Source organism: Cervus canadensis, chromosome 10, assembly GCF_019320065.1.
Source record: "Cervus canadensis isolate Bull #8, Minnesota chromosome 10, ASM1932006v1, whole genome shotgun sequence".
NCBI classification, from domain to species: Eukaryota; Metazoa; Chordata; class Mammalia; order Artiodactyla; family Cervidae; genus Cervus; species Cervus canadensis.
In genome coordinates this window covers 13,700,105-13,718,702 of record NC_057395.1, presented here as the reverse complement: position 1 = coordinate 13,718,702, position 18,598 = coordinate 13,700,105, and the positions used below count along the sequence as shown (strand labels likewise).

General features: G+C 41.4%; 1 long non-coding RNA gene across 1 annotated transcript; it reads right to left on the bottom strand.

Annotated features, from left to right (window-relative positions):
- Positions 1–636: 636 nt before the first annotated feature.
- On the bottom strand, positions 637–17,557 carry LOC122448065. Its single transcript, XR_006271493.1, has 4 exons — positions 17,521–17,557; positions 12,707–12,802; positions 6,121–6,300; positions 637–710 (listed from the first exon to the last, which is right to left on the bottom strand). It is a non-coding gene; the product is annotated as an uncharacterized LOC122448065 (long non-coding RNA).
- Positions 17,558–18,598: the final 1,041 nt, after the last annotated feature.

Below are 18,598 nucleotides of genomic sequence, written 5' to 3'. Positions count from 1 at the left end.
AGACTATGTCACTAAAACCACTTTGGCATAAGATCACTTCACTTGGGCAATATTTATACAAAACTCGTTATGATTGGGGGAATGGAAGGGAAAACATGCAAATAACCAAGAGGAACTTAAATTAGAAAGATAGAAATGAAAAAGGTGAAGGAAAACCCAGCTTTGTCTTACATGACTTGAAATTTTTATCTTATCTCAGAGATTGTCAATAAAATCTTGATACTAGAAAGAAGGCTTTACCCATTCACATATAAAATAATAGTCTATTTGCAAGTAATCTACCAAAAAAAAAAAAACATTCCAAGAACTAATAGATGAATTTATCAGAGTCACAGGATACAAGCTCATATTTTTAAAAAATCAATTGTATTTCTGTATACTAGTAACAAAGAAATAGAAATTTTAAAAAAATTTAAATACAATTTACAATAGCTCCAAAATGACATAATTATGTAGATACATATTGTGTCATAGTCACTAAGTCATGTTTGACTCTTTTGTGATTCCCTGGACTGTAGCCTGCCAGGCCCCTCTGTCCATGGGATTATCCAGGCAGGAATACTGGAGTGGGTTGCCATTTCTTCCTCTAGGGGATCTTCCTGACCCAGGGACTGAACTCGTGTCTACTGCATCTCCTGCACTGCAGATTCATTACCGCTGAGCCGCCAAGTGAGCCATAATTATGTAGAAATCTAAGAAAAGTGCATAATCTGTATGATAAAAATCATAAAACATTAATGAAAGAAATCAAGAAAGAGCTAAGTAGATAGAGAGACATACCACATCCATGGGTTGCAAGACTCAACACAGTTAAGATGTTAATTTCTTCCAAAAATGATCTAAAGATTTGACTAAATTCCAATCTCAATCCCATTAGGATTTTCTTTTGTAGTTATAGTAACACTGGTTCTAAAATTTATATGGAAAAGCAATTAGAACAGTCAATGCAGTTTTGAAAAAGGATAAAATTGGAGAAATCATACTATCTAATTTTAATATTTATTATAAAGCAACAGTAATTAGAACCATCAACATTTAAAACTTTTTCCTACAAAAGATGCTATTACAAGAAGAAAAAGCAAGCTACAGATTGGAAGAAATATCTGCACATCTTACAAAGAACTTATAACCAGAATACAAAAATAATTCTCAAAACTTGACATGAAGAGAAACAATCTAATTTCAAAATGGGTAAACAATTTGAATCTCTCAAAAAAAGATATAAAGATGGTAAGTAAGCACATGAAATGAAGGAAAATATAATTGGCCATAAGAGATTGTGAATTAAAACTGCAGTAAGATATTACTATATTATAGAATAGAAAAAAAGAGAGAGAGAGACAATCCTAAGGGTTGAAAAAGATGCAGGGTTCCTGGATACAGTGTTGTTGGAAATGCAAAATAGTATAGCCACTCTGAGAAATTGTTTGGAAGTTTCTCATGAAATTAAACATGTGCTTAACACATGACCCAGCAGACCTACTCCTGGATATTTACATTAGAGAAATAAAAACATATTCACACAGAAACCTGATCACAAGTATTTAACAGATTTATTCATAAACTCCAAAATCTGGAAATCACCAAGATGCTCTTCCATGAACATCTGTGAACCATCCAACAAACCGTGGTACAACCATGTAATGAAATACAATTGGTTGGTTGATGTTACAGAAAAACCCAGACGAACTTTTCGGCCAACCCAATATTCGGCATTGAAGAAGGTACATGTAGAAAATTAGATGAACCTTAAAGGCACCAAGCTGTACAAAAGAAGATAGTCTCAAAAGTTTATATATTATATGATGCCTACTAGACTACATACTGGGAAAGATAAAACAAGAGGGACAGACAATAGATTAGTGGTTGCTGGGGTTGGTGAGAGGCTTTGCCTCCAAAAGAGTAGCGTGAGAAAATTTGGAGAGTATAGAATTGTTCTGTACTATGATTGTGGCAATGGTTACTTTTTTAACTTAAATTTTATTGGCGTATAGTTAACCTACCATGTTGAGCTAGTCTCAGGTGTGTGGCAAAGTGAGTCAGTCACGTGTACACACATCTCCACTCCTTTTTAGACTCTCTCCCCAGGTAGGCCATGACAGAGCATTAAGCAGAGTTCCCACTGCTATACAGTAGGTCCTTATTAGTTATGTCTTGCTTATACTAGCTAGTTCTATTAGTAGTGCGTATGTGTGGTACTGGTTACTTTTGTCTCTACTTGTATTAAAGCTCAGCACTGTACATTTACACAAATATCAGTTTTATAGCATGTTTGGACTTGGATTTGTACAAAGTATGTTGTATGCCTGAAACTAATATAATGTTATGTGTTCATTACATTGCAATAAAAAAGAATAGGCTTGAGTAATCATGGAACAGTTCTATCTAAGAGAATGTTTGGTAATGAGAGTGTTTTCTGTGATATTCAGTGTTGTAGCCCTTAGTTACCTGTGGCCAGGATGCACTTGAAATGTGGCCAGTGTGGAACACTGAATTTTTAAAAAATTATTTTAACTTTAAATAGTCAAATACGGCTAAGCAGCCACTGTGTTGAGCAGCGCAGTTGCAGAAAACTGGAATTGCTATGTTGTGCTCCAAATCTCATCTAACTTGCACAAACACAGAAATCAGGAATGTCTAGAATGATGTAAAATAAAAAATTAACTGCACATATACTCATGGAGAATGTACTATAAGGCACAACACATACATTTAAAATAAAATGGTCCAAAATTTTTTTAATCAGTAGAAGATTTAGAAAATAAAGTAGATCGAACCTTTCAAGAAGTAGAACAGATAAAGATTTTTCTTAAATAATGATAAGAGCCCTGGGGAACCAATCTAGGGGATCCAAGATCCAAAAATGGTTATTCCAGAGATTTGGAGAAAAGAGGGAAAGAAATTATCAAAGAAATATTAAAAGAAAAATTCCATCATTGAAGAACAAGCCTTGAAATTGAAAGAGGACACTGAGTGACTAGTACTCTGAGGTTCATGGAAATAAAGGGAAGAGCCTAAAATCTATCCCGGGGTAGGGAGGGAGAATGTCCATTACAAACCTAACAGAAGCAGAAGACATCAAGAAGAGGTGGCAAGAACACACAGAAGAACTGTACAAAAAAGATCTTCATGACCCAGATAATCACGATGGTGTGATCACTCACCTAGAGCCAGACATCCTGGAATGTGAAGTCAAATGGGCCTTAGGAAGCATCACTAAGAACAAAGCAAGTGGAGGTGATGGTATTCCAGTTGAGCTATTTCAAACCCTGAAAGATGATGCTGTGAAAATGCTGCACTCAATATGCCAGCAAATATGGAAAACTCGGCAGTGGCCACAGGACTGGAAAAGTCAGTTTTCATTCCAATCTCAAAGAAAGGCAACCCCAAAGAATGCTCAAACTACTGCACAATTGCACTCATCTCACACGCTAGTAAAGTGATGCTTAAAATTCTCCAAGCCAGGCTTCAGCAATATGTGAACCATGAACTTCCAGATGTTCAAGCTGGCTTTAGAAAAGACAGAAGAACCAGAGATCAAATTGCCAAATCCAGTGGATCATCGAAAAACAAGAGAGTTCCAGAAAAACATCTATTTCTGCTTTATTGACCACAGCAAAGCCTTTGATTGTGTGCATCACAACAAACTGTGGAAAATCCTTCAAGAGATGGGCATATCAGACCACCTGATCTGCCTCCTGAGAAATCTGTATGCAGGTCAGGAAGCAACAGTTAGAACTGGATATGGAACACCAGACTAGTTCTAAATAGGAAAAGCAGTATGTCAAGGCTGTATATTGTCACCCTGCTTATTTAACTTGTATGCAGAGTACATCATGAGAGACGCTGGGCTGGAAGAGGCACAAGCTGGAATCAAGATTGCCAGGAGAAATATCAATAACCTCAGATATGCAGATGACACCAGCCTTATGGCAGAAAGTGAGGAAGAACTAAAGAATCTCTTGATGAAAGTGAAAGAGGAGAGTAAAAAAGCTGGCTTAAATCTCAACATTCAGAAAACTAAGATCATGGCATCTGGTCCCATCACTTCATAGCAAATAGATGGGGAAACAGTGGCTGACTTTATTTTGGGGGGCTCCAAAATCATTGCAGATGGTGATTGCAGCCATGAAATTAAAAGACGCTCACTCCTTGGAAGGAAAGTTATGACCAACTCAGACAGCATATTAAAAAGCAGAGACATTACTTTGCCAACAAAGGTCCATCTAGTCAACGCTCTGGTTTTTCCAGTGGTCATGTATGGATGTGAGAGTTGGACTATAAAGAAAGCTGAGCACAGAAGAATTGATGCTTTTGAACTGTGGTGTTGGAGAAGACTCTTGAGAGTCACTTGGACTGCAATGAGGTCCAACCAGTCCATTCTGAAAGAGATAAGTCCTGGGTGTTCATTGGAAGGACTGATTTTGAAGCTGAAACCCCAATACTTTGGCCACCTGATGCAAAGAGTTGACTCATTTGAAAAGACCTTGATGCTGGGAAAGATTGAGGGCAGGAGGAGAAGGGGAAAACAGAGGATGAGATGGTTGGATGGCATCACCGACTCGACGGACATGGGTTTGGGTGGACTCTAGGAGTCGATGATGGACAGGGAGGCCTGGCGTGCTGTGGTTCATGGGGTCGCAAAGAGTCGGACACAACTGAGCGATTGAACTGAACTGAACTGAAGAAGTGAAATTTGCTTTCGACTAATCACAGCAATATGTACACTAGAAGCAGCGAAGGAGTTGAGTTTCAACCAGGAATCTATATACAGCCAAATTATAAGTAATTGTAAGAGGAGAATAAAGACATTTCAGACACGGCCCTGAACTAAAAAATAATTGCTCTCTGTGCCCTGTCTTAGGAAACCGCTAGAGAAGGCAGTACTATGAAAGGAGTAAGATGTGGGAATCCAGAAATAGGGCATCCAGAAAGGGAGGTCACAGGGTGATGGCAGAGAAAAAGTCCAGGATGACCACTGTGCAGCAGCCCCAAAGACTGTATCAAAACAGGCGAGCAGAGGCCTTCCCTGGTGGTCCAGTGGTTAAGAATTCACCTGCCAATGCAAGGGACATGCGTTCGACCTCTGGTCCAGGAAGATCCCTCATGCTGTGGAGCAACTAAGCCCGTGCACCCCGACTACTGAGCTCATGATCTAGAGCTCAGGCTGTGCAACAGGACAAGGCATGAGAAGCCTGCACATTGTAACTAGTGAGTAGCCCCCTTACCACAACTGAAGAAAGCCAACACACAACACAGACCCAGTGCAGCCAAAAGTAAATAAATAAAATTTGTAAATAAAAAACTGAAGAACAGAGGGGTCTGTTAGGGAATCTTCAGAGGGAAAAAACAAGACTAGAGAAATTATCTAGTTTATTATCTAGCCATGTTTGAGCTTTGGGGAAAAAATACTATCAATGGATATTAACAAATCTGATGGAAAATCCTGAGCCATTTTGCTGGAGTAAACCATATTTACAATCATAACCATATAAACAATGATAATTGATTTAGCTAAAAATGATGGTGTTTAATGATGAACATAGAAAGGAAAGGGGGAAAGAGTCTATAAAGGTATTGTGTCTTTATAACACAGCAGGAGTCAACACACAGGATCAAAACTGAATAAATCCAGAAAGAGTATAAGCAAACAGAGATAAAGAGAAGAAGAAATGGTTGAAAGAAATTAAAGTGGGCCTTGGGCAGCAGGACTTGGGGGGTATAAAGGAGTAAGGACCCTGCTACTTGAGAGTATTTTACTTAATTTTAAAATTATATCCATATATTTTATGGAAAAGAATAACTTTTAAAAGGGAGAGGGGAATTACCATTGCTGGGCTGCAGATCAGAGAGCAAAGATTTAGTTGCTGAGGGGAACCATAAATTGTAGCACAAGCAACTTTCTAAAGGCTCCTTTCTGCACACACTACCCCCAAATTATGTGACGATATTACACCAGGGAAGAAAAGGAAAGACATGCCCAAGCTCTACCCTCCCTTTTGGGAAATTCCTGGCTCAGCTCACAACACTGAGTCTTTGTTTCATGATGTTTGCAAGACTGTACCCTTTTGGAGGTGAGATGTTTACTTTCCACAGCCAGAAACTTTCCTACATCCTTACCTGCCATACATGTGGCTGAGGAGTTGCACAAGCCTCAGCTTGCTTCCTCCAACACTGGTGTGTCAAGCGTTGGCCACAAAGTCTATGTAACATGATGCTGATGGTGCCTTCGGAATGCTTTATGGACTGGCTCTGTCTTCCATTTCCACCAGATGAATGTTTCATGATGTAACTAGGGATCTGGTTGGTAGGGAAATGACAACTTTAACTTCACTGTACTTAACTGCCTCTGTGTAACTCTTTCCCCTGTCCTTCCTCCTAACCTCCCAGTCCTATTTTTCTTGGCCAAGGAGGTCTCCCATTCCCAAAGAGCCCTCTGGAGATCTCACAGTTCCTCACGTTGGCAGCAAAGTAGCCATGCTGACACCATGTGCAAACTTGCTCATGCTGTGTGTGTTGAGCAACCCTCTGGACTGTAGCCCACCAGGCTCCTCTGTCCAAGGGATTCTTCAGGTAAGAAACTGGAGTGGGTTGCCATGCCCTCCTCCAGGGGATCTTCCCCAACCAGGGATTGAATCCGCATCTCTTACGTCTCCTGCCTTGGCAGGTGAGCTCTTTACCACTAGCGCCTCCTCCCTAAATGATAAGACCTCCTTAAAATCATCCACTGTTATTATTAATACACTAACATGCTGTTGCTACTTCCTCTCACTCTTCATTCCCACTGGATTTTATTTTTATTTCATTATTGTTGTTTTGGCTGGGCTGGGTCTTCATTGCTGTGCATGGGCTTTCTCTAGTTGCAGTGGGTGGGCTTTTCATTGCCACGGCTTCTCTTTGCATGGAGCATGGACTCTAGGCCCTCAGGTTTCAGTAGCTATGGCTTTTAGGTGTTGGTCCACCACATGTGAGATCTTCCAAATCCAGGGGTAGAACCCGTGGCCCCTGCTTTGGCAGGCAGATTTCTATCCACATACCACTAGGGAAGTCCTCTCACTAGATTTTTGACAGTTTCGTCTTGAAAAGCAACCACAAATCAAAAAAGTAAAGTCAGAGAAAGAAGAAAAAGAGAGAAGCCTTGCAAATCTGAATCTCAACACCAGGACTTGCTGTTAAGATGTTTTTGTTTGTTTGTCATGAGGCCTGTGAGATCTTAGTGCCCAACGAGGGACTGAATCAGGACTGCCAGTGAATTCCTGAGATGTCAAAATTTTAAATAAGCTTTTTATCCTCCAATAAAAATAATAATAAGTTTTTATGAGTTAAATTCAAGAGATGAGAAAGCAGCAGTTAGTATTCCAAGATACTCAGATTTTGCCAGATTTAACAATCAATAGTACGAGCAATTGTAAAGAACCATCTCTTCACTCAGCACATAAAGGTCAGAGAAACTATCTGCCTTCTATGCTCAGACTAAGGACCATGAGTTTGGGTTTGGGGACTGAGGAGCTGCCAGCAGCCTCATAACTTAACCATCAGAAATAAGCCTCCATCAACATGACTTTACTATTCATTCCAGAATATTTTTGTCCAGTATATATCCCAGTGTTTGCTCCAGGAGCTTCCTGAAAATCTATTTCTTTTTAATCAATGGACTACTCACCCATTTCTCAGGTCAACAAGTGGCTCCCTAAGACAGACAAGACATCTCTTGCACCAGAATCCTTACCTTTCAGTGCCCATCAGTCTCAAACTATTAAAGCATGAACTTTTCCCACTTGGAATCCCCACATTTAAAAGCCTGCCTTACACAAAAATAGAAATAGAGATCAATGGAACAGTATTAAACACCCAGAAATAAACCTATGCACCAATGGTCAATTAACCTGTAACAAAGGAGGCAAGACTACACAATGTTGAAAAGACAGTCTCTTCAACAAATGGTGCTGGGCTGTTTATAATAGCCAGGACACAGAAGCAACCTGGATGCCCACCAGCAGACGAATGGATAAGAAAGCTGTGGTACATATACACAATGGAATATTACTCAGCCTTTAGAAAGAATGTATTTGAATCCGTTCTAATGAGGTGGATGAAACTGGAGCCCATTATACACAGTGAAGTAAGTCAGAAAGAAAAACACCAATACAGTATACTAACGCATATATATGGAATTTGGAAAGATGGTAACAGTAACCCCATATGCAAGACAGCAAAAGAGACACAGATGTATAGAAGAGACTTTTGGACTCTATGGGAGAAGGCGAGGGTGGGATGATTTGAGAGAATAGCATTGAAACATGCATATTATCATATGTGAAACAGATCATCAATCCAGGTTCGATGCATGAGACAGGGTGCTCAGGGCTGGTGCACTGGGATGACCCAGAGGGATGGGATGGGGGGAGGTGGGAGGGGGGTTCAGGATGGGGACACATGTACACCCATGGAGGATTCATGTCAGTGTATGGCAAAAACCACTACAATATTGTAAAATAATTAGCCTCCAATTAAAATAAATAAATTTTAAAAATGGTGCTGGGAAAACTGTACAGCCATGTGTAAAAAAAAGAAAAAAGAAACTAGACCATTATTTAACACCATACACAAAAATAAGCTCAAAATGGATTAGAGGCTGAAATGTGAGACCAGACACTATAAAGCTCCCAGAGGAAAACAGGCAGAACACTCTGACATGTATCCCAACAATATCTTTTTCAATCCTTCTTCCAAAATAATGGAACTAAAAACAAAAATAAACAAATGTGATCTACTTAAACACAACAACTTTTGCCCAGCAAGGGAAACAATAAACAAGTTGAAAAGACAACCACAGATTCTGAGACAATATTTGCAAGTAATGTGACTGACAAGGGATTAGTCTCCAAAATTTACAAACAATTCAAACAGCATCAAAACAAACAACCCAATCAACAAATGGGCAGGAAACCTAAATAGACATTTCTCCAAAGAAGATGTAGATATGGCCAAGAGGCACATGAAAAGTTGTTTAACATTGACAATTATCAGAGAAATGCAAATCAGAAGTACAGTGAAGCATCACCTCACACAAGACAGAATGACTATCATAAAAAAATTCACAAACGATAAATGTTGGAGAGGGTGTGGAGGGAAGGGAACCCTTCTACACTGTTGGTAGGAATGTAAATTGGTGCAGCCACTATGGAGAAAGTATGGAGGTTCCTTAAAAAACTACTGTATGACCCTACAACCCCCACTTTTGGGTATATATCCAGAGAAAAACATGATCTGAACGTATACATGTAGCCTAATGTTCACTGCAGCACTGTTTACAGTAACCAAGACACGGAAGCCACCGAAAGTCCATCAACAGAGTAGCAGATAAGGAAGACGTGGTACATACATACAATGGAATATTACTCAGCAGTTAAAAAGAACGGAATAATGCCATTTGGAAAAATATGGATGGACCTAGAGATTGTCAAACTGAGTGAAGTCAGGCAGAGATGTGTAACTAAAAGCACATACTAAAATGTTTGGGGTGGTTATTATACAGCAATTGATAACGGAAAAAACCTACTGTGTGCATATGACACCTTATCTTTAAAATAGGAGGACAGGGGAAAGGGATAGTTAGGGAGCTTGGGAAGGACACGTACACACTGCTGTATTTAAAATGGATAACCAAGAAGGACCTACTGTATAGCATGCGGAACTCTGCTCAGTGTTAGGGGGCAGCCTGGATGGGAGGGGAGTTTGGGAGAGAATGGATACACGTACATGCATGGCTGAAATCCTTCACTGGTCACCTGACATTATCACAGCATTATCCATCAGCTATACCCCAACACAGAATAAAATAAATAAAAATAAACGCCTGCCCTAAACCACTCAACATATATATGTAAGCCTCTATACATATCTGCCCTTGACTGGTCTCTTTTAAGTTCCCACTAAGACATGGTCAAGGTGGTGTTCCCCCTTATGGCAGCAAGTACTAAACAGCCTTGCTTGACCGACAGAGCACTGCCGTGGTCTTCTGGCTGACTTGGCAGTTGGCAAACCATGCAGGCTTCAAACGTATTTGTAGGGTCACAAGTGCTGACTTGGCAGTTTTGTTCTGTTGGCCCCTTTTCCAATTCATTTATTCCTTCATTCAATTTTCTTTTTGAGTTCTGTGTACCAGGAGATAGAAGGAGGTTTGGTTCTCATGTCATAAAATAAGGAAGAGAGACACTCGCCCACTAATGCCACAAATATAAATGACTATACACTGGGCTAAGTGCCGTAAAGTGCTAAGTGCTGTAAAGTGCTAAGTGCCGTAAAGTGCTAAGTGCTGTAAAGTGCTAAGTTCTGTAGAGGAAGGCTGCATGGTGCCAAGGCAGTGTTTAATAGGCCAACTGCGAGAAACCTGCGAAAGATTGGGCCCCCGGGGCTGAGATAAGGAGGGATGAGTAAAAGGTAAGAGGCTGAAAATGGAGACTGGAAACCTTGCAGGTTGAAGGATAAATTCACCCCTATCCGGCTAGGGATTCATTAGCGTTTTCTTCAGTTCCTTTACCTGCAAGATCAGATACCTGTTTTGTTTCTTCCAGCCACTTCTTTCTCACAGAAGTGAAAAAGAAAGCAAACGTTTCAAATTAAAAGAGAACCAAAGAAAAGAGACAACACACCTGTTTTCTAGTATTCTTTGGATATAATTAAAAGTACATATTTCAAATGTCGGGCTGAAGTTTCCATACTTCGTTGGTACAAAAGTACTTGGAAATTTCTACTTCTTGAAAAGATCAGTGAGCTCAGTCTTAATGTCCACATTTTAAAGATGAGGTGTTGTGTGCACATAGTAGGTTGTTTCTGTTATTGATCGCTGCATAACTAGCCACTCCAGACTTAGTTGTTTAAACATTCTGTTGCTGTTCACGATTCTATGGGTTCACCTTTCAGTTCTTCTGTTTCATGTGACAATGACTGAGACAATGGGATAACTGGAAGGTCCAAAGTGGCCTTGTTTGGAGCTCCCTGGCGGTCCAGTGGCTAAGACTCCACACCCCCAATGCAGGGGGCCTGGGTTCAATCCCTGGCCAAGGAACTAGATCCCACATGCCACAACTAAAGATCCCACATGCCACAACTAAGACCCAGTGCAGCCAAATAAACAAAAATAAATGTTTTTAAAAGTGGCCTCATTCACGTAGCTATGAGTCACGTAGTTGACGCAGCTCGCTGGCTCGTCACTTCACTGAAGCTCTCGCCCATGGCCTTCTCCCATGGGGATTTGCTGTGCTTCCTCCCAGTAGGACAGCAGGGCTCCAAAAGGAATGTTCCAAGAGGAAGAAAAGAGAGGCTCCTGATCCTTTGGGGCCTGGACTGAGAAGTCCCGGGACTTTAACTGTGCTGCTTTCCATTGCTCAAAGCATTGCCTGAGTTAGTCACGATTCAGAGGGAAGAGAAACAAAACAAACAGGCACAGACGGAGAGGGAAGGATGGCAGCCCTGTCTGGAGACCGTCCCTGACAGAAGTGCTCAGTAGGCATCTGTGGAATTAATAGATAAGTGGCCTACCCAAGGCCCACAGCTGGTCAGAGCAGGGTGGAAGCAGAGTAGGCAGGTGGGTCTCTTGGTCTTCATCTCTGCAGTGCGGAGGATCGGCTGAGGACACAGGGGCTCAAGCGGGATTCAGATTCTGGCTCTGCCACTATTTCACCTTGAGAAAGTCACAGTGCCTCTCTGCACCTCATTTGCCCCATTGAAACAGACAGTTCCTGCCTCAAAGGGTTGTTATGAGGATTAAACTATTTAATATGTATGAATTGCTTTTATTCCAAGAGGTAAAGTACACTTTCATATACTAAGAGCTCTATTAAGTATTAGCTGTGACCATTCTGGGTTTCCCAAGTGGCACAGTGGTAGAGAATCTGCCTACAATGCAGGAGACATGGGTGCAATCCCTGCGTTTGGGAGATCCCCTGGAAAAGGAAATGACAACCCACTCCAGTATCATGGTCTGCAAAATTTCATGGACAGCAGAGCCTGGTGGGTTACAGCTCATGGGGTCTCCAAGTGTCAGACATGACTGAGCGACTGAACACACACTCACGTGACCATCCTACCAATTTGGTCATGGTACTGAAACAGGAGGGGAGACGGCAGGACACAGCCTTTAGAAGAGCGACGTGGCCACAGGAAACGACAAACTGGTTAGAACCAACTAGGTCCGAGCTGAGTGCCACACCCACAAGTGCCATGACAGTCCGGCCAGCAGAGAGCAAAAAGTGGGTGGAGATCCAATTCCTGGAAATCCCCACCCCTTTCCCAAAATAGTTGGAACAATCCTCCCACTCACTAGCCTATGAAATTACCCAGCCCATAAAAACTAACCACACCGTGTATCAGAGCCACTCTCACCTTCCAAGATGGCCCACACGTCACACTATGGAGTGTGTTTTTCTCTAAATAAATCCACTTTTTACCTATCACTTTGTCTCTCACTGAGTTTTTTCTGCGACTAGACATCAAGAACCTGGGCTTTATTAATTCCTGACACCAGGTGTGTGATCTCAGTTAAAAGACTGTGGATTCAAGTCGCAGAACAGTTCCAGTGCCTCTGATGGTGATATGGGCCATTACTGCCGTCCTTCCTGCCCTCACAGTAGGCATCCGGCTCTTCCCCTGGGGTAGAAGTATAACATAGCAGGGGCTGGGTCTTGGGGTGTGTACCACTTACTTGACTTCCAGCAAACGTTCCTTGAACCTTCTCAAAACAGGATGTACCAGAGTTATCTCCCATGAAAAGGACATTCAGATTTTTGAGGCAGAGCATCTAGGGAATATATATAATTGGTGTTAAAATAATTTACTCTTGCTAAAAAGCAGTAAGGTCCCATTAATGGTAATTTTAAAAATTTTAGATAATTTGATTAAGAGCACACACAAAACTTTTATGACAATCTTGCTGCAGTAAAGGAACTATAGCAGCCAAATTCAAGGATTTATGCTTAATGGAGAGATTTTATAAGAAACGGTTAGATAATCATTGTGATGATTGACACAAAAAGAAAAGAAAAGGTCTGGCTAAAGATCTTTATTGACCCAACAGTTGAGGGTCAAGCTGGAGGGATAAGTTTCTTAATTCCATCAGAATCCATCAGAAATTTGCTTATGTAATTTATCAGGAACTGGGCTTCCCTGGTGGTCCAGGGGCTAAGAATCCACCTGCAGGGCTTCTCTTGTGGCTCAGTGGTAAAGAATCCCCCTGCCAATGTAGGAGACACAGGTTTGATCCCTGGTCCAGGAAGATCCCACATGCCACAGAGCAACTAAGCTCATGTGCCAAGACCATCGAGCCTGTGCTCTAGCGCTGGGGAACCACAACTGCTGAGCCCAGGAACTGCAACTATGGAAGCCTGCATGCCCTAGAGCCCCAGCTCTGAAACAAGAGGAGCAGCCGCAACGAGAAGTCCAAGCGTTGCAACTAGAGAGTAGCCCCCCTTGCCGTGAATAGAGAAAACACCCTGGCAGCAACACAGACTCAGCACAGTCTAAATAAATTAATTAATTAAAAAAAAAAAAGAATCCACCTGCAAACTCAGAGGACACCGGTTGGATCCCTGGTCCGGGGAGATCCCACACGTCCGGGGGCAACTAAACCTGAGCAATGCAAATACCGAAGCCTGTGCTCTACAACAAGAGAAGCTACCACAATGAGAAGACCTCGAACCCCATCAAAGAGTAGCCCCCACTTATCACAGCTAGAGGAAGCCCTCTCACAGCAACAAAGACCCAGCACAACCAAAAGTGAATAAAAGGATTAATAAATTTTTAAAATAATTTATCACAAATGCCAATTTCTTCCTATGAGAAGTTGTGTATATGATAACCCTCAAAAAAATTTCCATTCCAGGTAAGATTTGGGACAATTTTTTATTCTAAATACAAATGCACTAAAAATGATGGAGGGGGAAAAAATGTTATGAGCGTTTCTCAGTGATGGGACTGTAAGGAAATTTTATTTTATTTTTTTTTGTATTTTTAAAATTTTCTAGTATATCAATGCATTACTTTTGGAGTTCCTTTAATAAGAAAGAGATGCTTTCCCACTATCATTTAAACAAGGAATTCCATTCCTTCATTGTAAAATGTTTGATTATGAAGAATGAAGTAACAAATATGAAAATATGGTCTGGGAGTCTGTGGAGGACAAGCCATGTCTTCTCAATAGCAGTGAGCTGAAGAGTGAAGTGAGGTTAATAAAGGGAGACAATTCTTTGGTAGGAAAAGATGCCAGAGAATGAGGTGAATAGTGCCATGGCCCCTGGGGAAGGCTGAGTGCTTATTTGGTCTTAGTAATTCTCCCTACATCTTTTGTGCCTACAATAACCAAAGATGGACAGATAGCATAAGTCCACTTGAACATACAACAACCTGCCCTGTGTTCCTGCCCGTGAGCTTATGTGACCTGGACTGACACTCCTAGTCTTGAAAACAAAGACTCAGGATTTGAAGTCTACACATGTGAGCCCCAAGATGGGCCAATTTGCTGAAATACCTCTGCTCATCAAAAAAAAAAAAGAACGTGGAGTGACCTAGCATAGTCTGCGGTTCGTCAGGTGCCCTAACTACTCCATCTCCCAAGATCAAATTAGAATGCATCTTTCTAAGTCAGCTTATGCTGTGGTTCAGAACGTATTTTGTGGAGGTAAGAAAAAAAAAAAAAGAAAAAAAAAGACAACTTCTAGATTTTTAACATAGCAACTGAGAGTAAATGAGAACAGCATCAACTAAAATGGTGAATTCTGGGGGAGGAGCAGGCTGAGGTCAGGGGACGGGGACATAGAAACTAAGGTTTGGACATGTTATGAAAATGCTTTATTAGATGTCACCATGGAGATACAAGTCAACAGTCTGGAGTTCAGGTGCAGTTCAAGCCGTCAGACTCAGTAAGATTGTCCATGGAGACAAGAGGTCTGGGAACCAAGCCCCGAGACCACCAGTGTTCAGAGCGGGGGACGCAGAGAGAAACCATGAAAAGATATGGGGAAAGAGAAACGAGGGAGGTCTGAAGAAAACCTTAAGGGTGAGCTGCATCTGACTTTGAGTGAAGAAAGCTTTTAATTCTGTCTTCTGCTACTCCAACTTATCTTTAAACAATTCTTTAAGGAATGGCTACACTATTCTAGCCCTACAACCTACCTCTCCCAGAACTACTGAAAAGATATTCACCATGATTAAGTCTTTGGATCATGGCCCAACATCCTCCCAGCCACCTATATGGTTGATTGCTTTCCTCCTGCTGCCTAGGGAAAGGTCAGCCAAAACAAAGTCCCCCTGCAGGAGAGATTTATTCTCTGGCCTTTATGATATGAAATGAGTCTTCCTTCATTTAACCCACCATTGACTGCCCTGTGCTAAAAAACAGTGTGCCTTTAATAGATACATTCTCCCCTTGAGAGATGGCTCCAAAGAGCATTCTTCTCCTGGGTGTGTACCAAAAAGCATTTTTCCTTTCCCTGCAGACTCAGAACTGCTCTTAGAACCAAGAAGGTAGTGTCTTACTTGGCTCCACACACACAAAATGAGCTAACTCAGATCAGGGATCAAAAAGAGTGAGCAGCTCAGGAATTGGTTTTAGGAGCCAAAGTACCAACGTTACCACCACCTCAGTCTCACTGAGCCCTGGGCGTTGTAGCTAATCAGTTGGTAACATTGAAAGACTCCTTTTATGGAGGCTTCTCCACCATCAATGAACTCATTTTATATAAATATTTAGCCAGGCAATAAACTGGACAGCCTATATTACTCAACATCAGCCTCAAAAGACCCTCCCGATTTATATACACAAGCATCTTGGTGGAGCAATACATTTTACACGCATGACATGGTCAGCGATAAATATACCAGGGTAGGTCAAACCCTATTTGGTTCTCTGCTTTTAACTGTCTTGGGCTTTGTGTGTTTCTTTAATCAGTTGGATGATTTAGATAAACAACGTGTATTAGTCTTTGTAAGTATAACATGCCTTGAACTTTCTCCAGATATTCATTCCCATTCATCATCATAATAGTTGTTCCCCCTTGGCCATCATTAAGATTAGAAATGTCCTTGAACCATTTAATGATATTCCACAAGACTGGACAGACTTTTCATGCCTTGATGAATTGCGATCACTCAGCTTAGACCAATGAAATTGGATATCCTTTAATGTGCCTGATGACTCTAAGGAGTTTAGGGAAAGCAGTGCCTGGGAATCAAAATGGTTTCAACAGAATAACCATTCATTTGAGGGAACATGCATGAATTGAGTGAAATTTGATTAATGAGTTAGTATCTAATTCATAGCTAACTACAATGGAGATTTTTTTTGTTTCTACTCCTGCAAATGTCCCTTTATTACAGAACTCATCAGAATGCACAAAGTAGGTACAAAATGATTTTTTTAAGCCCAATTAGAGTGTTAAAGAATGAGGTTCCTCCAAAGTGACAACCTAAGGGGTGGGGTGGGGAGGGAGACGGGGCGGGGGGAGGTTCAAAAGGGAGGGAACATATGCATACCTATGGTGACTCATGCTGAGGTTTGACAGAGAACAGCAGAATTCTGTAAAACAATCCTTCAATAAAAAATAAATTAATTAAAAAAAAAGATTGAGGTTCCTCCAAGCAAAGTGACTTTAAGATGTTCACATTGCTGATGAGGAAAGCATAAAAACAAAGCTGGGCTAGGAGTGCTTTAACTAATTTGCAGCTGAAAAAGACTACTTGCCTCTATTTTAAGGGGCCAGGCTGCTCCAGATGGTCACTACGGGAATGTGATCCCCAATGTCTGTGTGACATGAACAAACAGACTTGGCCATTCAAGTCAGAAATGTCTTTAATACTTTTACTAACAGAGCAATTTTCAACCAGTCCTGAAACCATTGACATCACTGTGGTTTAGAACTGGCCAATGATATTGTCATGTTTAAATTAACTATAGGTTCTTCCACAAACCATGATCTGAGACAAGAGGGTTGGGGACAGGACCCTGAGTGGAGAGTGGAGAGAGTACTGTGTTTGGAGTCCTGGTTCTCTCACTGGCAATTGGATCAAACTACTTAAAGGAGCATCAGTTTCTTCCTTTATTCATCAATTATTTATTGAGCATCTGTAGTATGCCAGGTGCTATTCTTGGGATACATAAAAAAACAAAACAAAACAAAACAGAATATAGGGCCCACATTCCTTCCCAGTTCTTGATTAATATAACTTTCTACCTTCCAGAATTGTTGTGTGGGTCAAATGAGGTGTCATAAGTAAAAGTACTCTGAAATACTTTTCTTCCAAAAGTAAACCCTGAGATGAGAATTTGCGTGTGAGGATTTTCTTTGGGAGGTACAGGAAACGCTGAGAGTGGAAACGCGTGGCAAGAAAGGGAACGCAGTCAATAAAGGCTGCATTCATGAGGAAGTCACCCCCGTGGGAAACTGGAAATACCACATGGACATCCTGGGCAGCGGTGCAAACACAGGCCTCACCGATATCCCATCCCACAGTGAGGACACAAACCTCAGCTCCTCCAGTGTTCTCGCCTGGAGAATCTCAGGGACGGCGGAGCCTGGTGGGCTGCCGTCTATGGGGTCGCACAGAGTCGGACACGACTGAAGTGACTTAGCAGCAGCAGCAGCCTGAGGATCGTGAGTTGAGGACTGCTCCAGGAAGTGATCATTCCTTAGCACTCCTGGCCTGTTACAGGTCATTCTGGAGAGAACCCTGGGGCAGAGAGATGCAGATACTGGTAACTGGAAATCAGCTGGATCACACTGGAAATGGTGGTGTCCAGGGATATGATGTACAAAGAATAAACTTTTCATTATTCCTCCACTGGCCAGATGGTGCCTGCCGGTCCCATTCCCCCATTCATGTGTCCCAGTGTTTAACAGATCTGCAGGCTAGCTTACACTACATTATAAACTCCTCTCGTTAACCAACTAGATTTGGAAATAGGAAGCCCTGAGTTTCTCAAACTGGAGTATGTGGGCTTCTGTGAGTTTATAGATATTGCCTCCAGAACCCATGAATTCAAAGAATTTTGTAATTAGAAATGTTTTCATTTTGATGACAAACCAAAATAAATTGAAACAAACATATTCAGGGTCACTTTGTAACTAATACATGAAAGGCAATTTTATTTGCATTTGCATTTGAAGTTGTAATAATGGTGACGCCAAAGATTTCAGGTAGCTGGAGAAGAAAGGCATGACCAGGTAAGCTGCACGGAAACAATAGCCTGAGTGGTATTATTTTCATTGTTCAGGGTTGACCAGAGATAGTACATATAGCAGTCTGTGTACCAATCTTTGTCAGCAGTAAGTGCAGAGGTCAACTCTCAGTTAGGAATTTTTCATGAGACAGCTGCACCACAATTTCCCAGGGTGTCTTTAAAGTGGATTGGCCAGAAAAATAATGGGTAGGTAGTTAAAGACAAGTTTATTACCCAAAAGGAAGTGTAATGCCAATCATGTCAGATGATGGCTATCAAGTGCAAAAGCAGGAGTCAAGTCAATGAGTGAAGTTTCCACATAACTGCTTCTGTAATAACAATCTGCCTCTGGAAAGACGGAGTAGTGCTTTCCCCTAGGCCTTC